At 34.3% G+C, this 7,126-nt stretch overlaps 1 pseudogene; it reads right to left on the bottom strand.

The window, feature by feature from the left end:
* Nucleotides 1–448: 448 nt before the first annotated feature.
* Nucleotides 449–545, bottom strand: LOC122096957 (annotated as a pseudogene).
* Between the last annotated feature and the right edge of the window lie 6,581 nt (nt 546–7,126).

The raw sequence follows: 7,126 nt of genomic DNA, 5'->3' as shown, positions 1-7,126 counted from the left end.
AATAATTTTAACTTACCTGTTGAAATGAGTAGTTCAGAAAGTAAAATATTTCTGGTGCTTGTCTGAAAAAGTATATTTTAAAATATTCTATATTCTATGTTTGCATAATGTTCATAATTTATTTTATTTTCTCCTAGATATACTTTGAATTCTACATTACTTTATAATATATAGGTTAATTAATGTTTCCTTTCCGATTGCATTCCATATAGAAACAGTTTGATTCCTTATTTTTTCTAGGTCTTTATTTTTCTTTGGGATAAAATGACAGTGTTGTCTAATTTGAAGTTTTGTAAATTTTATGCTATGTAAACGCCTTTCTGAGCTGAAGATTTAATACACTGATGTCAAACTAAATTTAATTATATGAATTACGTGTATTGTTACACTTGTAATTTTGTAATCAACCTTTTAATAACTGTTTTTTATTTCTTGCATCTGAAGAATGAAAAATATGGAATACTTCTCAAATTTTCATATTATCCTTTTGCAAGTGCCATGTTAATCTCTGTATTGTAATTTGAGTATACGTGCTGCTGATGCATGTAGTATCCTCTAAATTTAAGTTGTTAATGATGCAATCTTTATACAGGCTTATATCTATGGGTGCCTACTTGTAACAAGGAAACCTTCTTGTTCCTAACAATGCTATCGATCTTATTTCCCTAAAATTCTGTGAATATTGGAAAAATTGTATTGATCAGTCGATTGCTCACATTTGCAAATTTTTTTGTCAATGACTATCAAGTCTTTTTATTTGGAATTTTATCGTACTCTCAATTATTTATAGATAGGTCTAAAGGTGATGGCTTTTTCAAGTACTTATTTATCCAACTGAATTAGCTTTGTGGACCTAATGAATTCAAAGTAAGCATTGCTTAAGAGCTACTTCTAAACTTCTCCAGCTGACATTATCCCAAATGAGGTGTTACTGGCACAAATGTCTACCTGAGCCTTTACCCTTCTTCCATGTGGGAACAGACCAACCAGAATATCTTACCCTGAAAACGTAAATTGTCTTACTTGAACAAAACTAATCTTGGTTACAAGGGATGATAGAGAGATGAACAGTTCAAACAGAACTGTTCAGACTAGAAGGTATTTTATCAAAATATAATTTTTATTATACCTTCCATTTCAACAGTAACTAAAGCCAAGAAGGTGAAAAAATTGTTCATATGCATGATTACTTAATGTCCTGGATTGTCTACCATCCAACCAGGCAGGAACTTACACTACTGCCTTTTTATCACCAAATATTTTCATAGTTGCAGGAGAAGTCCATATGTTTCTCCTCATTATTAGGCATTAAATTGATAATGTTTTAATCACAGTGTTTCCCCTTGCCTACATGCTGTAAATCTACAAATGGTAAAGCTTTAGGTCTAACTCTATCAAACACTGAGGCAGAGATAATGGAATAATACTTAAAACAGAGTTGCCTTTGATACAGTAACTACAACAGAACAATGCAAAACGTGTGCCTTTTAATTATATTAAATATAGTTATATATTTTATATTTATATGTGCTGATTTTATATTTCACACAATGAAACTTACTAGAATTAGTTGATAATTTGACAAATAAATTGATATTTATTCCAATAAATAGGATTGGAATATAAACAATTAGGTTTAAAATATATATTAGAATATAAAAAGTATCAATGCAATGTCTTTAGTATAAACTTGTAATACATTCTAACTGTTCTGGGTCTTCTGAATTCACATGGTAAAAAAAATGTTTTCCTCTAATCTATGAATTTTACTCTGCTGCTCTGTTTATTGTTTTAACTCGCTAGTCCCAAACTTTTTCTCCATATTTCTGAAGCATTCCTACTGATTATGCACAAATTTTTCTAAGATGCCTAAAGCATATTATTCTTCTGCAGGACCCATGGGTCATAGGATCCCAGGTCCCAGGTACCTGCATCATCAGATAACAAGGGCAAGACTTCTTACCAAGGCCCACGCAACATGTAAACACAAAGTAATTGAAGACCCATCTCAATTTGTCATTTCCTATATTTCAGGGCCCCAATTCCTTGAGATGCAGGAATTAGCAGTAAGCAATTGTGAAATGCAAGGGAACTTAGGAATTTTTTATCAGAGAAAGCTATTATTTCTATGACCATTAATCCCAAGATTTATGCCATAAAGTCATCATAGCCTAACAGTTTCCAACTTGTAAGGGCCACTTTAAAATTACTTAATTCACATCATGAATACCTTATCTCTATTTTGACAAAATACTACACCTCTGCTAATGTGACGCCCTCCTTGTTCTGAAAAGAACACCACAATAAACTGAGCTGCATTATTTTTCCACCACTGGTATTCTTGGGATCACAACACGTGCAAATATTATTTATATTTATACTTTTTTAGCTATCATAGATATTCAGGATGCTAAGATAGGAAAATTATGGTTCAAAGCCCACCCAGACAGGAAGGTTTCTTAGAATCTTATCTCCAAAAAATTTCTCCACAAAAGCCAGACTCAAATGGCACTGAAGTTGAAGTGCTAGGGCACGAGCCTTGAACATAAACAGGCTCAGAGACTCTGTCCAGGCCAAGAGTTCAAGCTCTAGGACGAACCAATAAAACAAAATCTAAATTGAAAACAAACCCCAAACCTAACATTTTTCTCCATGTATACAGAGGCACGTAAATAAGGTAATGGCTTCCTGTGTTACATATAGGTAGAAGAAAGAAGATGTCACACAATTACTCTCTTCATACCATATTAAACCAAACCCTTAAAAATTGTTTTTTCTAAATATATAAATTAATGTCATCCATTTGTTGACAACTCTGTGTAGATTATTCCCATTAATATGGTGTACATGACCTGTGGGAATTATCTAGTAACTATGTTCTAATTATAACACTCTTGAAAGAATATCTAGGCAAATAGAATGCCAGAATCATTTGTGAATTTTTCAATTAATCCCTCTCCTTAAAAAGAATTTTGTAGTATCCTATGGAATATGAAATTACAAATAAAACCAAAAAATATATTTTAAACCTAAATTCTAATTTAACAAGGTCTACAAAGTCCTACATTAGACGAACTTTGTTATTTCTCCAGACTTAAGCTTTTGTAATCCTTCAACATTTATTTGGAATCCAACAGAATGATGCTTATTTACTTTTGCAAATTTTTGGATCGGAATCATGAGCTATTTTGCATCTAGGAATGTTCTGTAATGATGAGAGCATTTAAAACGCAAGTGAGGATATATATGAGTTGCATTCATTCTGAAACTTGACTTCTCAAAACATAATGACAAAATTAGCCCAAACTCTGAATTGTGTATTCTTTCTTGTTGTTTGGTTTGTTTTACTGAGACAAAATTATTCTACCTGGTCCAGGGAAGGTATCGTTATGTAATTCCACTATCTAATCTCCTGTCTGAGTGCTAGAATTCCAGGCTTGTATCACATTGCCCTGCCATAGTTTGTTTATTTAATATAGAAACAGACTAGCAATTTTGAACTTCTCCTATGATGTTATCCACTAGACTGATTGCTCAGACTGTTTATGTACTATTCCCAAAGATGTTTTCACATTTGACACAGGATATGAACATTTTCAGATGCACCTGCAAGGTTCCCTGATTCATTCCACCAAGGATCCTATCCCGTTAATAATGATTACTTGACTCTCTTACTATCTCTGGTCCCTACCTATGTAATATTCTCAACTTTGGGGGAAAGTTCACTTGAGGACTTTCTAATATTAAAAATTATCACTTGATTCTAGTCGTACTCAGGACGTATTTTCTATTGTTTTCTAACTTTTCTACATATTCTGAGAGTTGTTTCATTTGTGTATTTTTGTGTGCACCTATAAGTGCCTCTGTGTGTATATGTATGTTTGTATGTATGTATGCAAAAACCTAAAGCTGTTATTCAGCAATCTTGCTCGTGACTGGTATTCCAGCTTTTGGCTGGTTAATTATATGTAGTGTCTCAAAGCCTATACTGTCCAAGCTGGATGTAAATTGAACTTCCCAGACTCCTTTACATTCTTAGGTTTTATTTTTCCAGGAGTATCAACTTTCAAACTTCAAACACTTTTGTGAGTGTAAAGTCTAACCTGTAGCCCAGATTTTTGACTCAAGAATTCATATAAAGGTAGATGAACATATACATTACATATCCTGAGTGTTCACTGTTAGAAATGTGATCATAAACCAAGTTGTTGTGAGATCTGAGGATTGGGGTTTAAAGCCAGCATGGGTAGGAAAGTCCTGGAGACTCTTTTCTCCAATAATTACCAGAAAACTGGAAGTGGCACTGTGGCTCAAGTGGAAGAGCACTAGCCTTGAGCTGTGTTTCAGAGGGACAGCGCCCTGTCCCATATTTCAGGTGCCACGAACAATAACAACAACAACAACAACAACAAGAAGAGCAACAAAAGAATATAAGAAAAGGAATGAAAAAGATGTGTGATCTTAGCCACCAGGGTCATTCCTATTATAATTCCTGTTCTCTCAAGATGGACTCTTTTTTTCCACTTAAGTCTATTCTCCCATATCTGACTTGCATTGGAAACAGAATCATTCTTCCATTCTCCTTTTTGCACATTTACATGATTAGCAAGTGTGATGTAGAAAGGGAGTGGCCTCATGCTTCATGTTCCACTTAGGAGTAATGCTTTCTCTATTTCACTCCCATAAATCTACATACTGGACTTGGTTTTATTGTTTCAATGTTTTCTTATTTGTAGCGTCTTCTATATTGTATTGAACACTTATACATAAAGAACTTCTTTTTCTCCTATAATTGCTTTTGTTTCTCTTACTGTTAACTCATGTACACTTGGGAAATTAATGCACAGAACATAGACTCACAATAAAAGATCTGAGAACCTTCTTCCCATTTAAAATTCACCTTAATTTACAGAGCACATAAGAAGTTTGAACAAAATGTTCTCATGGATAATGTATTTATAAGCAACTTAAATTTCATTTCTCTTTACTAAGTTGTCTCTGAAACACGTGTTACCTCATGTCCAAAAGTGTCTTTGTGCTATTTCAATGAAGCCAGAAAACATTCATTTTTTTTCTGGAGCAGCACCATAAATTGTTACTGGAAATAAATGTTAATGGATGTGGAAACTGATCCCAGGAGAGGAATTGAACATAGAGAAATGACAAAGTTGAAGTTAACTATTGCTTTCTTTTTTGCTGTATAAGAAAAGAATCCTAGGCTGGAAGGAAACTCTGTCCCTGACTTTTTTGAGTGTGTCCTTTACTCATATAAACCTCCTCTGTAAACTTCTGTCTGAGAGTATTACAAAAGGAAACAATATACCATTTGAAGGCCAGCATAGAACAAAAGGAAGTAACTTTGTTTTAAAAGTGTTCTACTGCAAAGAAGCAAAGATATGGACATTTTAAGTGTCTTATGGATGGATGTTTCACTCCTGAGATGATTCTATTGTTGCAGGAATCAGTTATCAATTCCTTTAGTCTGGTCCTGAGTTTTCCATAGCAATAAGGATTTCAAAATAGCAGGATCCAGTGAGTAAGATCAGCAAAAGCAGCCTCATCTCAGACAACCATTATTTTAAGGAGAGTCCCAAAGAAATACCCAGAGTTTGTTTTGTTTGCTTGTTTGTTTAGTTTGTGCTGGTTCTGGGGCTTGAACTTAGAGACTTGCCCCTGTCCCTGAAGAGTTGTCTTTCTTTCCAACCTGGCCCAACGCTAGTACTCCACTACTTGAGCCAAAAGTCCACTTCTGTCTTTTTTGGTGTTTAATTACAGATAAGAGTTTGACAGACTCTTGCCTGGGTTGGCTTTGAACTAACACAGTAAGAAAACTAAGTGACATCAATTGTATGTACTTCTCTTTTGAACCAAAAAATATTAGATGAAGTTTATTATAAAGCTAATATTGACAATTTTTAAAGAAAAGAATATGTTTAGCAAAAAACCATAACAAATAACTCAGCAAAATAGGTGCACCACTAAATCATTTGGGACGATTACTATTGACTTCATCATTCCTTTGGGGGAAACTTAAAGCCATATTTGCACTTTTTTGTTGGTTGTGGGGATTGAACATTGATCCAGGGCACCGTCTCTCAGCTCTTCAGCACAAATTGAGCACTCTACCACTTTAGCTACAGCACCACTTCCGGATTTCTGGACTTAATTGAAGATAAGTGTTTCATGGACTTTCCTGACCAGGCTGGCTTTGAAACACAATCCTCTGGTCTCAACCTCCTGAGTAGCTAGGATTACAGGCATGAGCCACCAGCACCCGGCTCATATTTGCATTTATATGCATTTTATGTCACTATGTAGACAAAGAATGAAATAAATCTGAACCAAATGTTGTGACAGCTTTTCAGAATAATTGAGGTAGCAATAAATATGCCCCCTTTTTCCATTTTGTTACATTAATGACTCATGAGCTATTGGACTCTTAAATTAACATCCTCTTTCCTCTTTGTAGGTGTATTTAGTATCAGGAAATGTTCATAAAGAAATATAGAAAGACATATTTTTAGAAAGCAAAGGAGATCAGGTATAAAAGAACAGCATAGAAGGAGATACATTTATCACCCAGAGATTAAGAACTAGCATAGGAAATTTTGAATGCTAAAGGCAATGAGGCATATGCTTAGTTGATAACTCGTTCTTCAATAACCAAAAATGGTTCCCTAGAACGGTTTTTGCTATACCTTAGTTACTATCATTTTTTCATTCCATCTGGAGTTATTCTTTCACTTTTGTCACAACTGATAATTAGCCTCTGCTTTATTGGTGCGATGACTGGCCAAAACAGTTTCCAAATCTCACTTAGACTACCCTTCTCATTGTGATTAGCAGTGACCCTACTCAAAGCTTGGAATCTTTGAATTTCCAGAATTAATCTTCACCTGACATCTAAGCACATTCCTGGCATTAATTGCTGTGACCTAATGAACAAAGCATTTTTTCAACACAGTATCCTAACATAGGTAAAGTACATGAATTAGGGACTATTGTCAGGTATCAGTATGGAAAGAGCAATTATATATTCCAGGTATGGGTTCTGTATTTTGCATTTACTAATTAAATGTTCATTGTTGTTGTTTTGCTGTTGTTGTTTTGGCAGTCCTGGGGCTGA

The sequence above is a fragment of the Dipodomys spectabilis genome, unplaced genomic scaffold (genome assembly GCF_019054845.1).
Source record: "Dipodomys spectabilis isolate Male_0828 unplaced genomic scaffold, ASM1905484v1 ptg000406l, whole genome shotgun sequence".
In the NCBI taxonomy this organism is placed as follows: Eukaryota; Metazoa; Chordata; class Mammalia; order Rodentia; family Heteromyidae; genus Dipodomys; species Dipodomys spectabilis.
The sequence above is the reverse complement of the archived record's forward strand: the minus strand, read 5'-3'. Positions and strand labels throughout refer to the sequence as shown.